This window comes from Eschrichtius robustus, chromosome 12 (assembly GCF_028021215.1).
Source record: "Eschrichtius robustus isolate mEscRob2 chromosome 12, mEscRob2.pri, whole genome shotgun sequence".
NCBI lineage: Eukaryota > Metazoa > Chordata > Mammalia > Artiodactyla > Eschrichtiidae > Eschrichtius > Eschrichtius robustus.
In genome coordinates this window covers 57,271,837-57,298,419 of record NC_090835.1, presented here as the reverse complement: position 1 = coordinate 57,298,419, position 26,583 = coordinate 57,271,837, and positions in this window count along the sequence as shown.

Genomic DNA, 26,583 nt, shown 5'->3' with positions numbered 1-26,583 from the left:
AATAAAGGCCATATATGACAAACCCACAGCCAACATTGTCCTCAATGGTGAAAAACTGAAACCATTTCCACTAAGATCAGGAACAAGACAAGGTTGCCCACTCTCACCACTATTATTCAACATAGTTTTGGAAGTGTTAGCCGCAGCAATCAGAGAAGACAAAGAAATAAAAGGAATCCAAATCGGAAAAGAAGAAGTAAAGCTGTCACTGTTTGCAGATGACATGATACTATACATAGAGAATCCTAAAGATGCTACCAGAAAACTCCTAGAGCTAATCAATGAATTTGGTAAAGTAGCAGGATACAAAATTAATGCACAGAAATCTCTTGCATTTCTATACACTAATGATGAAAAATCTGAAAGTGAAATTAAGAAAACACTCCCATTTACCATTGCAACAAAAAGAATAAAATATCTAGGAATAAACCTACCTAAGGAGACAAAAGACCTGTATGCAGAAAATTACAAGACACTGATGAAAGAAATTAAAGATGATACAAATAGATGGAGAGATATACCATGTTCCTGGATTGGAAGAATCAACATTGTGAAAATGACTCTACTACCCAAAGCAATCTACAGATTCAATGCAATCCCTATCAAACTACCACTGGCATTTTTCACAGAACTAGAACAAAAAATTTCACAATTTGTAATGAAACACAAAAGACCCCGAATAGCCAAAGCAATCTTGAGAACGAAAAATGGAGCTGGGGGAATCAGGCTCCCTGACTTCAGACTATATTACAAAGCTTCAGTAATCAAGACAGTTTGGTACTGGCACAAAAACAGAAATATAGATCCATGGAACAGGATAGAAAGCCAAGAGATAAACCCACACACATATGGTCACCTTATCTTTGATAAAGGAGGCAAGCATATACAGTGGAGAAAAGACAGCCTCTTCAATAAGTGGTGCTGGGAAAATTGGACAGATACATGTAAAAGTATGAAATTAGAACACTCCCTGACACCATGCACAAAAATAAACTCAAAATGGATTAAAGACCTAAGTGTAAGGCCAGACACTATCAAACTCTTAGAGGAAAACATAGGCAGAACACTCTATGACATACATCACAGCAAGATTCTTTTTGACCCAGCTCCCAGAGAAATGGAAATAAGAACACAAATAAACAAATGGGACCTAATGAAACTTAAAAGCTTTTGCACAGCAAAGGAAACCATAAACAAGACCAAAAGACAACCCTCAGAATGGGAGAAAATATTTGCAAATGAAGCAACTGACAAAGGATTAATCTCCAAGATTTACAAGCAGCTCATACAGCTCAAGAACAAAAAAACAAACAACCCAATCCAAAAATGGGCAGAAGACCTAAATAGACATTTCTCCAAAGAAGATATACAGATTGCCAACAGACACATGAAAGAATGCTCAACATCATTAATCATTAGAGAAATGCAAATCAAAACTACAATGAGATATCATCTCACACCGGTCAGAATGGCCATCATCAAAAAATCTCGAAACAATAAATGCTGGAGAGGGTGTGGAGGAAAGGGAACACTCTTGCACTGTTGGTGGGAATGTAAATTGATACAGCTACTATGGAGAACAGTATGGAGGCTCCTTAAAAAACTACAAATAGAACTACCATATGACCCAGCAATCCCACTACTGGGCATATACCCTGAGAAAACCATAGTTCAAAAAGAGTCAGGTACCAAAATGTTCATTGCAGCTGTATTTACAACAGCCAGGACATGGAAGCAACCTAAGTGTCCATTGACAGAGGAATGGATAAAGAAGATGTGGCACATATATACAATGGAATATTACTCAGCCATAAAAAGAAATGAAATGGAGGTATCTGAAATGAGGTGGATGGAGTTAGAGTCTGTCATACAGAGTGAAGTAAGTCAGAAAGAGAAAAACAAATACAGTATGCTAACACATATATACGGAATCTAAGGAAAAAAAAAAAAAAGGCCATGAAGAACCTAGTGGCAAGACGGGGATAAAGACACAGACCTACTAGAGAATGGACTTGAGGATATGGGGAGGGGGTGGGGTGAGATGTGACAGGGTGAGAGAGTGTCATGGACATATATACACTACCAAATGTAAAATAGATAGCTAGTGGGAAGCAGCCGCATAGCACAGGGAGATCAGCTCGGTGCTTTGTGACCACCTAGAGGGGTGGGATGGGGAGGTTCGGAGGGAGGGAGATGCAAGAGGGAAGAGATATGGGAACATATTGTATATGTATAACTGATTCACTTTGTTATAAAGCAGAAGCTAACACACCATTGTAAGGCAATTATACTTCAATAAAGATGTTTAAAAAAAAAAAAAGACGCAGATGTAGAGAATGGACTTGAGGACAGGGGAGAGGGAAGGGTAAGCTGGGACGAAGTGAAAGAGTGGCATGGACATATATACACTAACAAATGTAAAATAGATAGCTAGTGGGAAGCAGCCACATAGCACAGGGAGATCAGCTTGGTGCTTTGTGACCGCCTAGAGTGGTGGGATAGGGAGGATGGGAGGGAGACGCAAGAGGGAGGAGATATGGGGATATATGTATATGTATAGCGGATTCACTTTGTTATAAAGTGGAAACTGACACACCATTGTAAAGCAATTATACTCCAATAAAGATATTTTTAAAAAATGAGCTAAAATGAAGGAAGAAAACAACAGAAACTATGAAAGAAGAGAATAAATTGGAATTGAAAAAAATTCAGATATGAGGTAATTAGAGAAAAAGAGTATTTAAAAACAAAGGTGACGTGACAAAGGAAAAAATTAGAAATAAAACAAAAAATTATTCCATAAATAAAGACTAAACTAAAAGTAACACAGAGTATGTAGACAGAATGGATAACACCTGAAAAGAAAGAAATGAAAAGGAGACAAAGTAAATAAAAACAAAGGAAGAGACTTCCGTGTCTGGCTCTGATGGAGTAACCTGAACTGTGCTAACCCTTCCACCAGGAACAGTCATAAAACTGGGCCAGACATATGAAGGGACATTTTCTGGTCTCAGACAGCAAGCCGTGTAAGACTTGAGAGTCCTGAGGAGGACAAGAAAGTCTCAGGAGGCAGCCCTGTGTTTGCCCACCTCTGCCCTGCAAATGTCCTGACAGAGGCACAGCCTCACACAGTCTGAGAAGGATGGATGGACCCCACCTCACTGAGGTGGCAGAGGTCATACTTGGGGTATGAGGTGAGATTATATGCTGGATTAAGAAACAAGTGTACTAGATTTCAAAAGACTGAAATATTATAGCATATAACTCCTGTAAGCAATAGAACTAAACTAGCAACCAATAACAAGATCTGTAGAAAATCCCCCAATGTGTCAATTAAATGAGATTTGTAAATAATTTTGAATCAAAGAAAATTCACAAAGGCGTATTAGAAAATATTTTCAACTGAATGATAATTGAAAACCAATAAGTCAAAATTTGTAGGGGGCAGCTAAAGCAGTGTTGAGAGGCAGACATATAAAGCTTTAAATGCCAATATTAAGAAGAAAATTTTAAATCAATTATCTAAATTTCCATCTTAGAAAGTTAAGAAAAAAATTCATTAAGCACATAGAAAAAGAAAAAATGAAGCTACTCTTTATAAATCTACTACATCAGATTTCATTTTTTTCTCACTAATGTTTAGTAATTTTCAGTATAAAGGTTATGCACAAAGAACAGAAATCAATGTGCTAGAAATAAACCAACCCAGAAAATGTAAAACCTTAAAGTTGGTTATTTGAACAGATTAACACAATTGATAAGCCAGCCCCTAGTGAGCAAATGTAAGAGAAAACAAAAATGATCAGTATCAGAAATGAAGGAGGGAATTATCTTTATATATCCTACAAATATCAAAAGGATAATGAGGAAATATTAGCAAAAACCTATGCCAAGAAATTTAATAACTTAATGGAAATAGACAAGTTTCTTGAAAAGTTCAACTTACCAAAACTGAACAAGAAGAAAAAAGAAAATTTAAACAGCCTTATATGTGTTAAGTCAATTGAACATAAAATTTTTAAATCTTCCCACAAAGAATCTCAAAGACCAAATGATTCCATGGGTGAATTCTATCAAACACTGAAGGAAGAAATAATACTAACATATACAAACTCTTTTAGAAGGTGGAAGAGAAGTGAATGCATCCATCTCATTTTTAGACCGGTATAACTCATATCAAAATCTGACAAAGAGGGCTTCCCTGGTGACACAGTGGTTAAGAATCTGCCTGCCAATGCAGGGGACACAGGTTCGAGCTCTGGTCCAGGAAGATCCCACATGCCATGGAGCAACTAAGCCCGTGTGCCACAACTACTGAGCCCACGTGCTGCAACTACTGAAGCACATGTGACTAGAGCCTGTGCTCCACAACAAGAGAAGCCACCGCAATGAGAAGCCCGCGTGCACCGCAACGAAGAATAGCCCCTGCTCACCGCAACTAGAGAAAGCCCTTGCGCAGCAACGAAGACCCAGTGCAGCCAAAAATAAATAAATAAAAATAAATAAATCTGACAAAGATATTATAAGAAAATTACTGACACCCTAATGAATACGTATGCAAAAATCACCAAAAAAATTAGCAAGTCAAATCCAGCAGTATTTAAAAATGATAATATATTATGACAAAGTGGGATTTATTCTAAGAAATCAAGGTTGAGTTGACATAAAAAATATTTGAAAAAAATATCCATTTATTATAAAATCTCTCAGCAACTTAGAAATTAGGGACAACTTCCTAAATCCAATAAACAGCATATTTTAAAAGCCTATAGCTAACAATGTACTTAATGATGAAAGAGTAAATGTTTTCCCATTAAGACTGGAAACAAGGCAAGGCTGTGCATTCTTACCATTTCTAGTCAACATAGAATAGGAGGTTCTAGCTAGAAAAATAAGGCAAGAAGTAAAAAATTAGAGATATGGGCTTGGAAAAGAAGAAATAAAATTTTCTATTCACAGGTAACATGACTGTCTACATAGAAAATCTTAAGCAAGCTAATAAACAAAAAAGTAGAAGTAATAAGTGAGTTTATCAACGTTTTAGGATAGGAGGTCAATTGAATTTCTATATGCTAGCAACAAAAAGTTGGAAAATAGAATTTTAAATGTATTATTTACGATATTTGGAATAGCATCAAATCATAAATTACTAAGGGATAAATTTATTTAAAGATGTGCAAAATCTTTACATTGAAAACTACTAAACATTGTTGAAGATAATAAGAAAGATCTAAATAAATTGAGGTGCATACCGTATTTGTGAATTGGAAGGCTCAGCTTTGCTGGGAAGGCCAGTGTCCCTAAACTGTTCTACAGAGTCAGTGCAATCCCAATTGGAAACCAGCAGTTTTTGTTTTTAAACATAATAACAAGCTTATTCTAAAGTGTATATGAAAATGCACAATAGGCAAAACAATTTTGGAAGATAACAAAATTGGATGATGGGGGCTTTGTAATGTGTCAACTTGGCTAGGCTGAACTATGTTTCCCAGAATTCCCCTCTTTGTGTGTCTCCAGGGCCTGGAGAGACTTCTTTTGTCTGTGAGATTGGAGGGCGGAAATGAAGCAGCAGGCCGTGGGAAGGTGGGGGCAGGTGTTTTTGTAGTTGATGTGCCCTGTTCTTTACCTGCTGACATGTGTGGTTGGCGTGGCAGCAGCCGGGCCTGCACCTTCTCCCAGATTCTTATGTGCCCTGGGCCAGGTGTGGGTTTCGCTCTGTGACAAAGGATGCCAGCTTCTCTTGCAGGACGCACACTTCCTCGAGATCCTAGGCAGTGAGGACTGGCCCAGGGCTCACACTCCTGAGTTCCAGCTTGTCTGGCTCTCCACTTCTTTACCTCTGTCTTCCCTCCCTGAGTGCCTGCTGCGCGGACTTCAAGCTCCAGTATTTGACACCAAGACAACAGTCTTGCAGAGATTGTTTAACCAAGTACCACAACTGCACACAATCAAATCCCAGTGATAAATCTCCTATTAGTTATATGTAACCTTCAAGTGATTCTATCTCTATGATTGAACCCTAATACAGAGAACTTACACCAAATGATTTCAAGACTTAACTGTAAAACCTCAGTTATCAAGACAGTGTAAAGAGATGTAAAGGCAGATCAATGAAACAAAATAGAGAGTCAAGTTATAGACCCAAAAATCTATGGCCAGTTGATTTTTGATAAAGGGATTAATGCAATTCAATAGTGGAAAAGATAGTCTAACAAATGCTGCTGGAACAGCTGGATCTCTAAAAGGAAAAATAATGACCTTTCACCTCTACATAACACCATACACACAAATTTATTCAAAATGCATCATACATCAAAGCATAAGAGTAAAATTATACAACTTTTAGAAGAAAACATAGGATAAAAACCTTTGTGAATGTGGATAAACTTTTTTTGACAGGACATATGCATTATGCATAAAATAAAAAATAATAAGATTGAATTCATTGAACTTAAAACTTTCTGTTCTTCAAAACTATCAGTAAGAAAATAAAAAGTGAAAAAGTAAGCCACAGACTGAAAGAAAATATTCACAATACATATATCTGACAAAGAATTTGTATCCAGAATATAAAAAGAACTTTAAAGCTCAATCATAAGAGACAAACATCCCAATTAAACAATGATCAGGTCAAAACAAGTGTAATTTTAAAAAAAAAGATTGCTTTTATTCCAGGTGCTGTTGTCTGCTTTTGATTCCAATTAAAAAAATGATCAAGTCAAAACAAGTGTAATTAAAAAAAAAATTGCTTTTATTCCAGGTGTTGTAGTCTGCTTTTGATTCTAATATGGTAAACTTTAAGTAGGAAAAGGATGTGATCTGATGATTTACACAAAATAACTTTTTTCTACTCTCTGTCATGCCCAATGCAGTGCTGGCACATTATTGAATAAATTAACAAATTAGTTCATCAATTAAAAAGAAAAGGTCAAAAACCTTAGACAGTTTACACACAGACATAAAGACATATATATGACCATCGTAAAGTGTTCATAAAAGAAATGTAAATTAAAGCCACAGTGAAGTTTCACTTCATGCTGAGTATAATGGCTAAAGTGGAAAATTATGATAATATCAACTATGGGCAGGGATGTGGAGCAGCTGGAATGTCTCTACATTTGTTATTGGGAGTGTTAAGTAGCACAACTACATCGGAAACATTTTGACAGTTTCTAATGAAGTTAAACTTTATACATTTACCAAACGATCCAGCAATTGTATTCTTAGGTGTTTATTTTTGTTGAAGTTGATTTACAATGTTGTGTTAGTTTCTGGTGTACAGCAAAGTTATTCAGTTATACAAACATATATTCTTTTTCATATTCTTTTCCATTATGGTTTATTACAAGATACTGAATATAGTTCCCTGTGCTATACAGTAGAACCTTGTTGTTTATCCATTCTATATATAATAGTTTGCCTCTGCTAACCCCAGACTCCCAGTCCTTCCCTTCCCTCCCCCCCAGCAACCCCAAGTCTATTCTCTATGTCTGTGAGTCTGTTTCTGTTTTGTAGACAAGTTCATTTGTGTCGTATTTTAGATTCCACATATAAGTGGAATCATCATGTGGTATTATTTGTCTTTCTCTGTCTAACTCACTTCATTAGTATGATAATCTCTAGGTCCATCCACGTTGTTGCAAATGGCATTTATTAAAGGGAAATCAAAGTATATACTCAATAATAGGTTTGTATGCAAATATTTATAGCTTTATTCATAATAGCTCCAAACTGGGAACAAATCAAACATATCCAACAGTGAGTGAATAGATAATTACAATACATTTATAAATTGGGGCACTACTCAGCAATAAAAATGAATGAATTGTTGATATACACAACATCGTGGATGAATCTCAAAAATATGCTGAACAAAAGAAGTCGGATTCAAAAGAGTACATACTGCATAGTTAACTGCATTTATATGAACTCCTATGGGAGTCAAAACCAACATATAGTGGAATAAGTCAGATCGGCCATAGCCTGAGAGAAGGAGGGAGGGGATTTACCCAGCAGCATAAGGTAATTTCCCAAAGTGATGGAAATTTTCTACATCTTGATTTAAGTGCTGCTTGCATAGGTGTAAACTTTGTCAAAAGTCTTCACCTGTACACTTAAAATGTGTGAATTTTATTGTATATATCAATAAAATTGATTTAAAAGAAATGTATACTTCTTATATCTGTCCACTGAAAAGACCAAACAGCAGTGACCAATCCATTGCCAATGGGTAGCCCTAGCACCCAGACTCTGACACCTTGGAGAAATGGCTAATTCCAATCAGCAACATTGTACATTTCCATATACAAATGAGCCTATTGCACTATGTCATGCCGTAAAGCAAGATAGCTCTAAAGATTAACAGGGTTGTGTTAAAAAGACAGATGCCATACTAAACAGGCAACCTGTGGTCAAGGATGGAGCAAATTAAGCACCAATAATGAATTAAAACCCTCAGATATGTTTAAATACACAAGTTCATTATGGTACTTCAAAATCATCCAATCACCTTACTGAATCCCTTTGAAGATGCTAGAGAACTGCTTTATTATTTTTTAAACTGGCAAACAAAAATCAAATGTTTATCCTGACTTTACTATTCAAAAAAAAAAAAAAAAGTGAAGAGTTGACATGGGAAGTTTCTCTTTATAAAAAAATTGCAGCTAATACATAAAGAATGCATGATAGAGTTAGAATACTACCATCTGAATTGCTGGACCTAGGCAGTGATCATTAAGGGTTGATTACATCACAAAAAGGGAGACAGCGGACATTGCATACTTCCCAGGAGAAACACACAGCACCACCAATGGTGTAGTTTTGCCCCCCCAAAAATTAATTAATTAATTACTTGAGGGTAAATCTCATCAAGTTTCCTGAACTGACTACACCTTTATGGGAAATACAAGACATAGAGAAATGCACTAATGACACCACAGGGATGCAGTCAGCAAAATTCAGACTGTGGGAAACTTCAAATCAGACAACTCAAGTTACTTCAACAAAAAAATTGCAAGAAGAAAAAATAAAAGAGAAATGTTAGAGGAAATCTATAGGTTAAAAGAGATGAGGCAAATCAAACAATCACAATGTACGGACATTATTTTGATCCAAAATAAAGTAAGTAAAGTGTAAAAACAGTATGTAAAACAAAATTTGAAACCCTGGATATAGATTATATTTAAGAAATAAGTGTGAATTTTTTAGGTGTGGAAATAGTGTTGTGTATTTTTTTTTTTAAGTTATTAACAGATGAAGTGATATAATGTCTGGAATTTGCCTCAAAATAATCAGGGTGGGGGGACTGGGTGTGGTTATAAGTGAAATGAGACTGGATATGTAGTGCATTAAACATTGTTGAAGCTGAGTTAATTGGTACATTTGGTTCATTATACCAGCATCTCTACTTTTTGTATATGTTTAAGAATTTCCACCATAAAAAGTGGAAAATAGCAATCTATCTGGGGGGGGAAAGAAAAAAGATTGACACATTGAAACAATTAACAACTCATGCCAAACAGATGTCAGGACACAAATATAGGCTCAAATGCAGAGCAAAATTTCATCCCTTGAATTATATTTCAGAAAAGGAGTGAGTGGCCTTAAATTCTAGTCCTTATAAGTCTATCTCATGGGGCTCTGGTTCAATGATTTCATTTTGAACAACAAAGTATTAAAGGGAAACAATATATTTACCTGAAACCACTTCAATCATTACTAGCTTGATATTTATAGATATCAAGGGATGAAACTGTTTTTAAAAGAATGCAGAGGTATAATGAAGATGTAGTAATTATTCTGAAGGCTAAGACCTCTCAGTTGCAAATATTGGCTGTCATTATAAAGCAGCTAGTTTAAAACAAGATCATTTTTAAAAAGCAATTCAGTGATTACATTGAGGGAATTACAAACAGCCCTACTGTCATGTGAACAGATACTTGTAGCTTGGAACCAATTTTCTAGCAAGAGCCCCATAAAGAATTTCAAGAAGGACTTTTTTGGAAGTAAAGAGCTTAGCTGGAAGCGAAGATGATGTCATCTGGACATTGCGACTGGTGACTCAAAATGTACCCTAGTGATGACTAAGAACTTAGGTTGCGATGAGAGTCTAAATAAAACTGTCTCATGAAATATAAGACCAAAAGGCAGTATTTCTAAATCAAGATATGATTTTATATAAAAAGCTATTTTTAAAACTTCTGTATGCTTAAATGAATAGCTTAAACATGTTAAGCCGATGTTTGACTATTTCATCTACATCACTCTTCTTGTTCTAGCTGGGGGCAGTTTCTCATTTGGGAACGTGAGTGACTGCTTCCCATCCAGGGTTGTCTGTATTCTGCCACGTATAGTAAATGAAATGTGCTGTAGGTTAGAATACAGATCCACGGGGGCAGTTGTAGTGCGGGAAGGCCTGCTGACAGAAAGTGGGGTTGAAATGGGTAGGTTCTGTATTAGTAAGGTGGAGAGCTTTCCAGATGCAGAAAAAGAAATGAATAAAGACATTAACAAAACTTGACCTGGGGCCCTTGCCCACACAACAGTGGGAAAAGGACAAGCATGGCGAGCACAGAGGGCCCAAGCGGAGGAAAATGAGCAATGGTCTGCCCATGCAGACTGAGGCCAGACTGTGGAAGACCTTGACAGCCAGCCAGAGGGCTTTGGATAAAATCTAAGGCCCACTCTTCCTATCACAGTCAGGGCTGCATTGTGACTTACATGGGCCCTCGGACTTTTGCCTTTGTGGGTCTCTTTCTTCATAAAAATATTAAACATTATATTTATAACTACATCAGTATAAAGAAGAATATAATCCAGGCTGCGTTTATTATCATACTCATATTATTATAGTTATTTTTTTCTTATGATTTTAAAAGAAATTAAAATTAAAAATTTTTCATGGGCCCCTGAAAGTATCATGGGCCTTAGGCACTGTGCCTGCTATGCCTAATGGATAAATTGGCCCTGATTAATGTTGGATAATTTGTGTTTTACGTATGTACCAGAGATTTTAGGGCTAAAGAGTTGTTATAGCCATTCTATATATGTGGACAGAACCATTTTCTGTAAACAGAGAGATGGGTCTCACCTGGATCACAAAATGCTTCTATGTGGGCAAAGCTGGCTGAGAAAGGATGAGATGTCTTGTGTCTGCCATTTGGTCAGGCCATGAAATACCCCCAGCTGGAAGGCAGAACTTAGTGGAAAGTATAGTGTGTCTGGAAGGCTAATATCTGGGTCTAGTTGTTGGGGAAACTGTGCCCAGGACACTAGAAATAAGATGATATTCATCGTAATGGAAGTCGAAGTTGGAAAGTCAGATCATCTTCTGAGAAAATTTTAACAGTCTTTGGGGCTGGCGTGTATGCCTTAAGGTCAGATACTTGAATCTGATGACCACAGTGTTCTTTAGAATCTTTACCACTATTTCCTTTCTGTGCTGAGTATGACTAAGAAAAAGGACTTTGGGCCATTCCTAGGTGAGGGTTTTAAAGTGACAGCAGAGGATCCTTTGGGACTGGGGTGATACTGACAGCAGAGACCACAACCAGAAAGACTGTACAGAGAATGGGGTTTAGGAGAGAACTGCCAGGTTTACTTCCAGGCTTCTTCCAGAAGAGTCAACTAATCAAGGCTCAACTGTTAGAGGGCCCTGAGTCTCTTTCCCTCTAAGGGAAGTTGACTGGTCCCTTACTGAAATGACCGGGGCAGTACTTAAGAAACATTTATCTGCCAGGGGTTTTTGGAAGGGCTGGAAGGGAGAGACTGACCTGCAGAGCCAATATGAGGTTAGAATTGAGGGTAGGGTAGGGAGGAAAGCAGAGGCTAAAGCCTTGCTACTCAAAGCGCAGTCCCTGGACCAACAGGATCTGCACCACAATATATATTTTGATGAAATAATCCCAGAGATTAGTCAATATAGTTGAAATTTGGGAAGCCCCGGGCTAATGCTGAGAGACTGAGGAGGGAAGGGTAGATTTGAAAAGCATATGAAGGTGACAATTAACAGGCCTTGGTATCTTGATATTTTTAGAGATGGAGATGGCTCAAATATGACTCCAAGAATACAGATCTGGGAAATTAAAGAAGACAAGTAATGTTCCAATACTCATTTACTTACAGATAATCGATAGTCTAATTAAGAATTATCATGTCTATTAATTAAAGCGATATATCCACTGACAGATCAAGTTTTGTTTTGTTTGCCAAGCTTGATAAAACCATTAGCATCGTTTTTTATGCATTTGAGGACAATCAGATTGCCTTTTTCTGCCCAATAAATCACACAGGTTGTACTTACTTGTGTTCACGTCTCACTTCATTATTTAATCAGGGTTTTCTTTCTATGCATTTTTATGTAATCTTGGACATTGCTAATTATTAGGGCCATTGCAAACAAGGTGCCAGCTTTCTCAGTGTGTAACCTATTCAGTTATAGTTAGCATGGCGGTTGCACATGTGCTCTGATACAGCCCCTAGGATGGTACTTAGTTTAGGGGACCAGTAAGAAAATGGTGTACCCAGAGCTATGAAAGGAATAGAACAGCCTCATTTATAGTCCAGGAATACTAAGTTGAGTGACTCTGGGTTCCTTTGTTAAGTGAAAGAATCAAGAAAGAGAAAAGCTGGTGCCTTTCCATCAGTAAGTGGAAATAGCACCCTTGCAGTGTTCATATGTCAGGCATGTGTCCAGTGGCTGACAGTTTCAGTGACTCATCCAGATGAGGTAGGAGGTAGATGGGCTGCTGGGCTGAGCAGCTGGGGTTCGTCAAGCAGAGTAAATTGGAGCTTTGTTTTCCTTGGACACTCCAAGTACAAAGTTAGTGAGCTGGGCTCTGCTAGTGTAAAGAGATAAAACGACCACATCTATCCCTCCTGAGGTCAAGGAAACCTCCCCAACTACACATGGGCAGAAAGGCTTCTCGGGGATCAAAAGGCAGGGGGCGTCATCCCATAATATGTGTTGTCAACCTCCCATTAGCCTTTGAGCTGAGATCCATCTTGGCAAAAAATGCACATGCATCTCAGGAGGGCCCTAAGACAGGACAGATGTGGGAAAGAAGAGAGATAATTGGCCAGAGGAGAACAAAGACACAGAAGAACTGCCCCATATAAGTGATTTAAATCACCTCTCCTCATTCAGGATGCCTGCACTCCTCTCTGGGTGTGTATTTCTGCCTTGCTTCTGTCTTAAATAAAACACTGTTTCTCTGTGTGCTCTCCCATACCTTGTGCTGAGTCTCTAATCATAAACTTTGTACTTGTTTTTGCAGTTTTTGCCTCCTTAAAACATTCTTGTTACAACAGGGGCAAGAGGCAGGGCAACTTTGTTTCTAGCCTCTAGCCCCTGATAGCCTAGCAGCTAGGATTCCTGGTTTTCATCCAGGCTATGCAGCTCCAATTCCTGGGCAGGGAAATAAGATTCTGCTTCAAGACCACTCACTGCTGTCTTCCCAAAACCAATACCGATCTCGTGGATATTTGCAAACATACATATAATTGAACACCTTTTTCCATTTCCACCCCACCATGTTCCTTCACCATACAATCACTGTAGTGCTCTTGCCCTCTCCCACATGCAGGTGAAAAAAGCACCAGCGACCCCCTCAACTTCTCCTCTCACCTAGCTACTTCCAAATCAGACTTTCTAATTCAAACCAAGAAAAACAATGTTCTCTGAATCTTTTTCTCCGTGGGCCAATGGAGAGAAAACAATTCTTTTCTGTCTGCTAAAGCTAGAGAGTGATGAAAGCTGCACATGTTGTTCTTCATAATATGTGTGATTCATTCCTCAAGGAAAAACAGTAACTCAGGTGAATTTCCGTGCTCGAGATGCTGAGAGGCTCCAGCTAGTCTCTCCTGTAACAATTGCAGAATGAACCTGGTGGCCCGCTGCTCCCTTTATAACACCGGGCACCTCTCTTCTTCCTAGATGTTATCATTCCCCATCACAGGCTCCAAACTGGTAGCCCAAAGGCTAGATCTGGCCTGCAGTCATGTTTAGTTTGGACTACACAGTGCTTCTACAAAATTTGAGCCAAAATTTAAGAATAGGGATATTTCACATTCCTTGTATGACAAAGATCAGCTGGAACTGGCTAGCGACCACCCCCCCACACACACACACAGGGTGCCATAGTTCCCATCATTCCCTACCATGTCTCTGACTACTAGGCTGAGTGCTTGTGAGATAGTAGAAAAAAAAGTATAGATTGTTCTCTGACCCCAGTTCCTGGCACAGAACTCCTAAAACTCTTGCAATTTCCTAAGTGATAAGAGCACTAGGAGTGTTTTTTGGTTCTAACATTTGGTCTTTGACCCTGGTATCTGACACAGGGTTCCTAAATCCCTTGGAATTTCCTGGGTGACAGCAGTGTCTTTAGTTCTAATGAGGTGACTCTGGGTGGGTTTCTGGATGGGGGTGGGTCACCAGAAAGACCAAGCCATGATGAGAAGCTTGGAACTTTCAGCCCTACCCTCCATTCTCCAGAGAGGGGAGAGGGGCTGGAAATGGAGTTAATGATGGATCACGTATGTGTGATGAAGCCTCCATAACAAATCCCCAAAATACGGTGTTTGGGGAGCTTCTGGTTGGTGAACATAACCACATGCTGGGAAGGTGGTGGACCCCATCTCCATGGGTATAGAAGCTCCTGTGCTTGGGACCCTTCTAGACCTTGCCCTAAGTTTCTCTTCATCTGGCTGTTCATCTGTATCCTTTATTACGTTCTTTGTTAAATAATTCACCGGTAAATGTAAAGAAGTGTTTCCCCAAGTTCTGTGAGCTCTTCTAACAAACAATCAAATCCATGGGGAGGTCATGTGAAGCTGATTTCTAGCCAAGTTGGGTAGAACTTGTGGGTAACCCGGGGACCTTCTACTTGAGATTAGCATCTGAAATGGGGGGCAGTCTCATGGGATGGAGACCTTAACCTGTGGGGTCTGTGATAAGTCTGTTTAGTGTCAGAATTAAACTGGCTTATAGGACACCCAGCTGGTGGCTTGGTGTCAGGGGAAGACTCACATCTCTGGTGTCAGGAGTGTTGTGAGTGTGGCAGTAGTGTGAGAGGAATGGAGAAACATACGGAAATGAGTTTTTCCTATTCAGTGCCAGTTTTCTTTTACTGATATTTGTACTTGCTATGTTATTTTTCTTGAAGCAGAGAAATATTTATCTGGGCCCATGCCTTTATTAAGAGTGAGTTAGTAAAAGACAAACTGAGAATTTTATTTCAAGGAAAACGGGAGTGCACAAACTTCTTTCTGGACTTGGGAAATATTCTTGCATCTTCAATATGCAAACTATATGCATGTGTTGAAAGATAACTGAAGACCCTGGTTACTGCATGGGCTCTGCAGTCAGTTGAATGAGTGACCTTCTTCATTTGCCAGATTTGGACATAGAGACTAAATTGTCAGTGACAGAAACTAAAATAAGTTTGCAAAACCACCATGACATAGTACATGAGGTGTCAACAGAAATGCACCTTGAGCTGTAGGTACCAGCTGTGTTCAGTGGTGCTGTGTAGGAAGTGTCATGGTATCACTGTGTCTGCCTTTCTGGGGGAACACCTGCTCTCAGCTCAGACTTCAATCAGGAAATAACTCTTCATGTCAAAAGCAGCAGAATAAAGATATCTCCCACCCTCCCCCACACCCATAGCATGGTGACTAAAAGAGATTGCTGAATTTTCAGTCTGTTGGCACTGGTATAACAAAGTACCACAGGCTTTGTTTATTTATTTCTCATGTTTCTGGATGCTGGAAGGCTGAGGTCAGGGTGCCAGCATGGTCTGATTCTGGTGAGAGTGCTCTGAGGGTTGCAGACGGCCAATTTCTCATTGTATTGTATCTTCAGTTGGTGGAGAGCAGAGAGAAGAAGCAAGTTCCTCAGGACTCCTATAAGGACACTAACCCCATTCATAAGGGCTCCACCCTCATGACCTCAGCTAGTCCTAATTATTTCCCAAAGGCTCCACCTCCTCAAACCATCATATTGGGGAGAGGGTTTTAACATATGAATATGGGGGGGAACTCAGACCTTCAGTCCATAACACTGACCCCTGCCCACTCAGGGTAGAGACCAGAGCTGCAGCATCTTGCAAACAGGGGACAAATCTACCTGTAATGTGTTTAATAGCAGCTCAGATTTTTAGAGCACATCTGTAGGTTCCCATCTGTGAAGAAAGAAAGTGACAAAGAGAAGAATAAAATGTGAACTTTAAGTGCATAAGCAGCCCTGAGATTTGGGATATTGCAGGGGAGACAGACAGAAGACAATCAGTAGAACCTCAAAGAGGAAAAATCCAGACCATAGCAGATCAGAGATGATACCCTTGGCTGAGATCCCTTGTCTACTCCCACCCTCCAACAATAGTTCCTGAGCAGAAAGAATCAGAAGATGCTAAAGATTGTCCATGATGGAGTGCCCAGTGGAGCAGAGACTATATTCTATACATGTTATTTGGGGAGGGAGTGGGGCAGGCAGGGTGGTGGAAATCATTTCTTAGGTTCAGGGAAGAACCTCTCTTCAGGCCTTCTAAGCGTGAAGGAAGGTGGGAGGTGTCTGCTGCTTTGAACCCTCCCGCCTTACAGAGCTGTTTTCAGAGGGAGAAACAGGAAAGTTTCACAGGGACAAAAGAGCCTGCTGCCACAGCCCTGACACTCTTTCGGGGTTCCACACTTTAAGCATCTCTCTTAGGTTGAGATAGGTCTACTGACAGCTGCTAACAAGAAACAGCCTCAAAGAGGAAGCCACTGAGCGGGGAGGGAGTGTCGGGGCTGGGGACCCATGTTCACAGTGGGGAGAAGTAGGGAGGGCGTGGGAGAGGGCTGCCGTGGCCAGGAACACAGCTAAGGCTGACCCCCCAGTGCAGAGGCACACTGTAGGAAGTGTGGGACACACACAAGGGTTATTTAAAAGAGTTTATGAAAAAGAATAGATACAGGTATATGTATAACTGAGTCACTCTAATGTACACCTGAAACTAACACAGCACTGTTGATCAACTATACTCCAATATAAAATTAAAAATTTTAAATTAATTAATTAATTAACTAACTAACTAAAAAAAAAAAAAAGAAAAGAAACTAGCCCCCGCCCCGAAAAAAGAGTTGTAACCTCGGATCAATCCACAGTTGGGACCCTGCCAGCCCAGGCATCATCTCACCAGTAAGGGTCTCACTGAGATAGTGGGTAAGTGTCTGCAGCCTTCATGGGGTCAGGTTTCAGAGCACATCCACAGTCAAGGCGACCGTGGGTGAGACCAAGGTGGCACTTTTCAGCTCTCTCTCTCCTTTTGCTTTAAGGACACCTCTGATGTTCTTAGTCAATGCAAGAAAAGGTGAGCTGGTCCCTGGCAGAGATGCTGTGCTCCTTGATAATAAGGGTGAGCTTGATTCCCCTTGAACTGAGTAACTGGGCCATAAGAGTTGCACAGTCCAGGTAAAATGTGAGGACTAAATGCATACAGTTATTACCCCATCACACAGATTCAGTCTTTCTTTACAAAGCCCCTGGCTGTTTTCATGTGACTTTGAGTTGAAGGAAAAGAGAGCTGGACAGTTGCAGATAAGACTCTGGCACTTGGTGTGGGTGAATTAGGTAACTGGCCCTGTCTCACCAGTTTCTGCCTTAGTGAGGTCTGTTTCTGTTGGGATGTACAGCATGGTTTGCTTGCTTGTGTGTATGAGGTGGGGGTGAGGGAGCTGAGAGGGAGTGGCGATAGGAAAGAGGTCTGTTGATTGCCCATTAGGGAGGTGGTCACTTGGCCAGGAGAGGGTGGGGGTGACGTCTTGCAGCAGGTACCTTGTTTTGTACTCAAGGCGAGGCCTGAGCAAGGCTGCTGGGGCAGGGAGTGTGTGCCAGTCTCCTGGGTTGAAGTAGCCCTGGAGACAGACCACGTGGCACAGAAGCCAACCCAGGAGTGGGGGTGACTTCTTTCAACCTGGGCTTGGGGAGCATGCCCAGCACTCAGATGAACCTTGGGAGCTTTCAGCATGTTCCAAGTATGACGATCAAGCGAGCACACACCAGCACAGCTTGAAATGGCAGATAGTAAGCATTAATCTCCCTAATAAATTCATTAGTCAGCCATACGGTTTTGAAAGAGGTTTGTACACTCAGATCATAAATTAAGCCCTGGTTAGACATCAACCTTCTCTGACTTGGCTCAGCAAATCTCCCAGTAGCTCTAATGGGATCAAAAGTTTCTTCAGCCTTCCATAAGATCCTGCTTTCCTTTGCCTAATTAATCTGATATAAAACTTCACAGAATATTTTATGGTATAGTTTTTTTTTTTTTTTAAAGGTAACACCCAATCTAACTTCTGTGGGCTCCAGGAGCATATTTACTGAAAAGAATGACAACATACACAGTCATTCAGGATCCTGTGTTCCAGGGAACAGATCTCCCCCAGGGCATCTTTGTAGGGAGATTGGAAGCGCTCCACTCACGTGGTGCTGAAGGTCAGGGTGGGCGCCGCTCATGCCCAGGACAGTGGCCTCTTGGTCCAGAAGGCCAGCCCTCCGTCCAGTTGTCTTTCTCTCTGGCTGTTCCTGGGTGTAGTGCAGTATCTCCCTATCAGGTGTTTTTAAGTTTAATTATGCATTATCCAGCCAATGCTCTGCATCCTCCATATACAGAGCAACATGGATTAACAAAGTGCAGGGGTACCTGGAGCTCCAGGGCTTTCTAGACCCTGCCAATGACTCCTCTCCTCAACTCTCAGTCTTATCCACCCTCCCACACACACGCCTTGTGCCGCCTGCTCACCTGAGGAAATCCCCCTGCTCCCTACTCTCTCGCCTTTCCACCTTGAATCACTGCCCACTTCTTCCATTCTCCCTCATCTCAACCCCTAGCGCCTATCCCTTCCAACTCTGCCATTGACCTCTGCTACTTACTAAGACCTTTCCAGATAGTCCCTTGTACTTTCTCATTCCCTCTCTACTTCTCTCACAACTCAGCAATTGGAGGTACAGGATCTCTGCATAACAGAAGTTGGTTTTGAAATATTTCAGAATTTAATCTTCCAGGGAGCTGACATCCACCACCAATTGGCAGATGAGAGCCACAGTGACATGCTGAGTGTCTGTGACAGGCACAATTCTAGATTCTGGGGATACGGAGGTGAGTGAAACAGAAAGCATCCTCACCTCCTCCATCTGACATCCTGGTCATACAACATATTGGTTTGTTTAACCGTTGACTGTTGCCAAATCTTGGGGATTTTTATTGAAGCTCCTTGAGAGGAACACAGCAATACTTTGTATTTAAAAACATACATTAAAAAAAATTAGGGTAGAGAGGTTGTTTTCAATGTGTTTTGATGTATCCATGAAGAGGACACACGTACCGGTACTCTATTGAGAATGTAATTGTCAACAAAAGGAAGATGAACAAGTGTTTAGATCATTCATGGTATCCTGCTGATGGATTTGCCCCTCCAATGAATTTTTAATACAAGTTAAAGTCCCTTTCATCTGGAAAATTATCTTATTTTACACAGATAAATGCATTTATCTATGCCTTTCTTATTGTTTTTTTAAAATTTCACATGCACTTATTTTTCCATATTTTGCATGCAAAATGTAAGTTTTTTAGGGCAGAGTACAGAAGAGGGTATGGGGGTGTTTTCAGTTCTTTGGCCTGCTGGTTGTGTGAACTCAGAGGTTATAGTCAAATATTTAAGAATTTGTGTAGCTAGGCCCTGACCAGTCAGAACAAGTATGGCCTTATCAGCATGTACCAGCTGAATATAACTCCCTGAGTGACCTCAGAAAACTCTTCTCTCAGCTAAAGGGGAACAGATTAGTTTGAATATCCACATATTAGTATTCTGCAGACAAACATAAGCCCGAAGGTATTTTGTTTTGTTTTGCTTTGCTTTTGCTTTTGCTTTTGGCCATCCCAGTGTTTTTGAAAATTAGAAACAGTGTGCATTTCCCAGTTTGCCACAGGCCCCACCATCCTCTATTGTGTAACCAGCCATCATGCCCACTTGGCCCATGATGGCCTCTGAGTTTGTAGTCCCTGAATTGGAAGTTTTGCTAGGTCCCCTTTTCAGTGCTGACACTTCTGTCTCTTGTTCTTTCCCACCACTCTTTAATGTTGTGTAGTTTCTCCAGGACTCAGTCAGTACCGTGGGTGACAGAGTTAAGTATGTTACTTATAGATGTCTCTGAAGCTTCATTCCCTATCTTCCCCATGATTTGGGTCCTGGGTTCTGTTTAATTTTACTAGAGGGGGGATAAGAGAGTCAGTGATGAATTTTTTTTAAATGATTTGAAGTTCAAAGTGTAGGCAAAAAGGGAATATGGACACAGAAACTCTCCCCTCTCCTCGTCTATCCAGAGAACTTTAACTTTCCTGTGGTCAGTTAGACCCAGCTGTCCTTCACTCGTTGCATGATGTGTCACTCCGAGACCTGGGACCTGGGACCCTTTGCTGCAGAGCTTGTGCATGGACAAATGTCTCCTTGAGCAACAAAATACAAAGAAACTATAAGGGACTAAAAATAACTGCAGGCATTCACAGTTGGGGCAAATTATGGACAACAAAATACAAAAAGACCAAAAAGACCAACTGCCATTCTGAAGAGCCAGGAGCAGTGTGGCAGGAGCAAAAGCAGGGTACTGAGCATGCCCCCTGCACACAACACCACCTAAAGGGTGGGCAGACCACCTAAGCCACCCCTCTGGCCCAACCCCTGGACACACCCCTACCCTCACCCCATGTAAGGAACCTGCTCGCTCCCCTTGGGGAGTGAGCAAGGGAACCCGAACTTGTTCTCACTTCCTCCTGTTGCAGCAGGGGCCCCAATAAAGCCTTGCCTGAATTTCTTTATCTGGCCTCTGATCAATTTCTATTGATTAAGGAGGCCAAGAACCCTGGTCAGTAACAACTCTAGGACAGAGGGCAGGACTCAACTGCGGGATCATAATGAATTACTGATCTGGTTTGGCTTACTTCTCAGGGTACAGTTTCAGGGGCTGGGCATGAAAAAAGAAGAGGGCAGTTGTCCAGTTTCATATCATTTAGGACCCTGTTGTCATGGCGTGAGCCACCACCTTGGGGCAGCACAAGGTTGTCCTCAAATTTAAAAAAAAATGTTTCTCAAAGTGTGTTCTCCAGACCACCTGCAATGGCATAGTAAAATATAGATTCCTATCCTAGCTCTGCCCCAAATCCTTATTACCCACCTCAGGGTTTGCCTGAGGCTATGATTGATGGTTCTTTGTATTAATCTCTCCACTCTTCTCCCTCAGAGCTTTCCTGGCTTCAAAGGAACATCTAAGCACTAGCAAATTCATGCCCAGCAAGACCACTCTTAACCAATAAAGCAGAGGGTTCGGAGTAAATACCCCAGTTTCACCAGTCTTTGGTAGGGCAATTCTAAGGCATGTTCTTCAAGGTTCCTTGGAGGGTCCCAGTAGAACTGAGCCCGGGTTGTCTGTGGCAATGACCTGCTCATGAAGACACACTTCTCCGCCTCACTTTCTTGCTCTCTTGTTTGTAATTCTCCTTCACCCTAATAAACCACTTACATCTACATGTTTATTTCAGCGTCTATTTTTGGGGAACTCAGATTAGGAGTCTTACCCCAGATGAGCGTCAATAGAGTCATGGTGGGTAAGAAACTCTGGAGTCAAAGGCCTGGGTGCACATCCAGGCTCCACCACTAACTAGCTAAATAGTTATTAACCATTCTGACTATCAGTTTCCTCATCTGTAGAAGTGGAATAACGATAGTAGCTACCTCATATGTTTGTTGTGAGGATTAACTGAGTTCGTATAAGTAAAGTGCTTATAATAGTGCCTGGCCCATAGTAAATGTATTATAAATACTTGTTATTATTATTATGTAATAAATCAAAGTTTCTCGGGTGGGGTTCAGAAATGGGCTTTGTAAAGAAGCTCACTGAGTGATTCTCATACACGATGAAGTTTGAAAACCGCCAAACTAGAGACACAACCCTGGGCATTTCTGTTCACAGAGAAAAGGTTTGAGAAACCTAGTCTACCCCACACAATAAGCAGCCAAATGACATCTTTTGCACAGGAATTCTTGAGGTAAAATAAAAAGCTGCACCACTGTTCAGAGCACTGAAGAAAACAATAGTGGGTTATTCCACCCTTGGGGCTCATCGCTGGGGCTGAATTCATCCCTTTTTCATCCCTTGGTTTTAGTTGCATTCCCACATTAGACAAAATAAGTCCTAAAACACATTAGTTCTTTTAACCCAGTGGTTCCCAAAGTCTGGTCAGACCAGAAGCATCAGCATCACCTGGGAGTTTATTAGAAATGTAATTCTCACACCCCAATGTTCATAGCAGCACTATTCACAATAGTCAAGACAAGGAAGCAACCTAATATCCACTGACAGATAAATGGATAGAGAAGATGTGGTACATATATACAATGGAATATTACTCAACCATAAAAAAAAGAACAAAATAGGGCTTCCCTGGTGGTGCAGTGGTTAAGAATCCGCCTGCCAATGCAGGGGACACGGGTTCGATCCCTGGTCCGGGAAGATCCCACGTGTTGTGGAGCAACTAAGCCTGTGAGCCACAACTACTGGGCCCGTGTGCCACAACTACTGAAGCCCATGCGCCTAGAGCCCATGCTCTGCAACAAGAGAAGCCACCGCAATAAGAAGCCTGAGCACTGCAATGAAGAGTAGCCCCCGCTCATTGCAACTAGAGAAAGCCTGTGCACAACGACGAAGACCCAAAAATAAATTAAAAAAAAAAAAAAGAACCAAAACATAATGCCATTTACAGCAACATGGATGGACCTAGAGATGATCATACTAAGTGAAGTAAGAAAGACAAATATCATATGATATCACTTACATGTGGAATCTAAAAAAATGATAAAAATTAACTTATTTACAAAACAGAAATAGACTCTCACACATAGAAAACAAACTTATGGTTACCAAAGGGAAACATAGGGGGAAGTGATAAATTAAGAGATTGGGATTGATATATACACACTACTATATATAAAATAGATAACCAACAGGGACCTACTGTAGAACACAGGGAACTCTACTCAATATCCTGTAATAACCTATAAGGGAAAAGAATCTGAAAAAGAATGGATATATGTATATGTATAACTGAATCACCTTGCTGTACACCTGAAACTAACACAACATTGTAAATCAACTATTCTCCAATAAAAATTTAAAAAAGAAAGAAAGGAAGAAAGGAAGGAAGGAAGGAAGGAAAGAAGGTAAGATAGGAAGAAATGCAATTCTCAGGTCCTGCCCAAGACCTCCTGAAGTTTAACTGTGGGGTGGGCCTGGCAGTGTGTGCTTTTGCAGCCCTCCAGGTGATGCTGATGGAGGCTAAAATTGGAGAACCCCTGTCCTATATTAAGGAAATTCTCTAAAACCTCTCTTCTTTCGTTGCCCTGAGATACATGAGTCAGGATTTTTTCCAGAAGTGTTTCTTTCAATCAGATACCAGCAAATGTGGTTTTTTTAAAAAATGAAATCTCAACTCTGCTTAGTAATGATCATGACTAATGGGGCCCAAAGGTAAAGCATCCAAGGGTAATGTACTTGGACTTGCAGGAACACTCCAGAGTTTTGCAATACTAGGGATATTAGAAAAATATAATTGCTTATTCATAATAAGTCCTATTTCTTGCCTCCAGTTGGGCAAGGCATCTTACAGATGACTTTCTGGTATTTAGGCCCTTCTGACACAAAAAAAAACATAGAAAAAAAAAATGGAAGAAATGGACAACTTAGGAAACATTTTGATAACGTTCAAGAGAAAAATGAACTTAAATTATGAAGCAGAGAAAAGAGTGAAATGAATGTTTGCTTTATTTAAATTAACTCTCCTTCTGGAATGTTCACTGGGAATAATAATCATAGCTCATTGCACCAATTTTTTATCCATTTTTGACCTTTTTGCCCATTTTCTGACTCATGACTAAAAGAATTTGGGAAGGAGGGAAACTGAGTTTTTCAGGTTATTTCTGGGAAATTTTAGAAGATCTCTACTACCACTGTTACTTAACATTTATCAATATTTATCAAGAAATAGTTTTTGTGTATTTTCTTACTTAATCCTGACATCATCCCTATGATACATTATTATTCCCATTTTACAGATGAAGAAACTGAGGCACTGAAAAGTTAAACAACTTGTCTGAGGTCACAAATAATAAGGGGGGTTCAAACCCAGGCGGTCTGATTCTATTGCTGCTAACTATTAAACCACAAGATAACGATTATTAACAGACCATTTTTGGAATAAGCAGAAAAAATTAGAACACCACTTCTATAAAATACTAGGATAGATTAGAAATTTTTTTAAAAAATTTAATTAAAAAAATTTTAGAGTAATTTTAAGTACAGAAAATTTGAGGAAATAATACAGAAAATCCAAGTATATCCTCACCCACCTTCTTTTAGTGTTAACATCTTACATAACCATCATACATTTATCAAAAAAAGAAAGTAAATTGGTACAACACTATTAACTCAGCTACAAACTTTATTCCAATTTTACCAGTTTTTACACTATTTAGTCTTTTTCTGGTCCAAGATCCAATTCAGGATTCCCTGTTGCATTTAGTTGTCCTGTCTCCTTAAGTCTCCTCAATTCATGAGTTTCTCAACTTTTCCTTGATTTTCATAACTTTGACAGTTTTGAAGAGGACTAGTCAGGTGTTTTGTAGAATGTCCCACAATATGGGTTTGTCTGATGCATTAACTCATGATGAGACAGGGGAACTGAGTTTTGGGGAAAAAAACAGAGAAGTAAAGTACCCTTTGTATTAGGGAGGGTGTGATGTCAACACCACCTGTCACTGGTGATATTAACCTTGATCACGTGGTTAAGGTAGTGTGTGCTAGGTTTCCTCTCTGCTGTGTTACTATTGATGCCGAAACTGGCCTCTGTACCCCAACACTGAATTAAATCTCAGAGATAGAGTTCTGGGTGAAGGTGAAAAGAATAGCTTTATTGTATTGCCAGACAAAGGGGGCCACAGTGGGCTAAGGCCCTCCAAACTCTGTGTCCCAACCTGGAGGTACTAGTGAAGAGTTTTATACTAATGGTTCAAAGAAGGTGTGATCAGCTCATGGGCATTCTTCTGATTGGTTGGTGGTGAGGTAATCGGGAGTCAGCATCATCAACCTTCTGTTTCCAGCTGGTCTGGGGTCTATGTGCTTGTGGGCAGCATACAGTTAACTTCTCCCACCTGGTGGGGGTTTCAGTATCTGCAAAATAGCTCAAAGATATTGTTATGTGTATCCGTTGAGGGGGAACCAGGACCCTGCTCCAAGGCTGCACTATTGTTTCTCGGCCACTCCTCCCTTGTCTCTGTATCCCCTCCCTTCCCTGATTAGCAACTGTTTGAATCTGTCCATTGGAACTCAGGGAAGGTCATGGAGGCTAAATGAAGCCTATTTCCTGTAATCAAGAAATAGGGGAGACAGAAAGGCTTTTGTGCTCAGGAGGCCCACAGGATCTTGCTGGGTTTTACTATCTTCCCCTTTCCATGCTCTATTCACGGGATTCACAAGTCCAGCCTGCACTCAAGGGAAGAGGATTAAGTTCCACTTTCTGGAATGGAGAGTCTGCATTTATTAACTGAAATTCTTCTGCACAGAAGATCTGTCCCTTCTCTCCCATTTACTTACTTATTCAATCATTTACTTATATTAGTATGTACTCAGGGATGTTTCATTTATTCCTTGGGTCATCATGCAATATTACTGTTATTTACTTTCTTGGTCAGATTGTCCAGTTTGGCCATTGGGAGCTGTTGAAGTTCGGCACCAATGTCCTTTTGACATGCTCAATACGTTTTTGCGGGAGAACTTCTTAATATCTGGAACTATAAAATGCTCCAAGCTCACTTTCCCTGTCCCAGCCCTTTCTCTGAGCAGCCCAGTTTCTCTTTACTGGAGGAGGGTCTTTAGAAACCAAGGTCTAGATGCTGGTGGTGGTCACTGCTGCTGGGCATCATTTCGTCTAGGCCCTGTCAGCATGTAACAGGGAAGAGCCAAATCTGACTACATGTTGGATCTGTTTCTTTTACTTTATCCTTTGCTTCCTGTTGCTTTGGTTCACTAAAAGGATACTGTCTATATATTATGGCCTGCCTTGGGGAACCCTGCCCCTCTGCCTGAATGTTAAACCAAAGTGCCTTTGTTCAGGGAAACATCCGGACCCCGCCCACCTGCGGATGGCTGCAAGAAAGAAGACATTAACACATCCCTTCCCTGAGGCGGGCCATTCCAGGGTACATATATAAGATGGTTTTTTGGAGACTTTTGTCTGTCATCTTCTTGGTCTGCCAGCTTTCCGAATAAAATCGTACTCCTTGCCTCAACACCTAGTCTCCAATTTATTGGCCTGTCGTGTGGCGAGCAGAGCAAGCTTGGATTCAGTAACAGAATAAGGCATTATGTAGAGTTCTTTCTGTCTTCAGTCTAACAGTACCCAAAGTACCATTTTCAGAGGTTACTTAGGTCAGCTTCATCCCCCCCTCCCCCTTCAGTGAGGTTACATCACACATCTGTAATACAGCTAAATTCATTTGTCA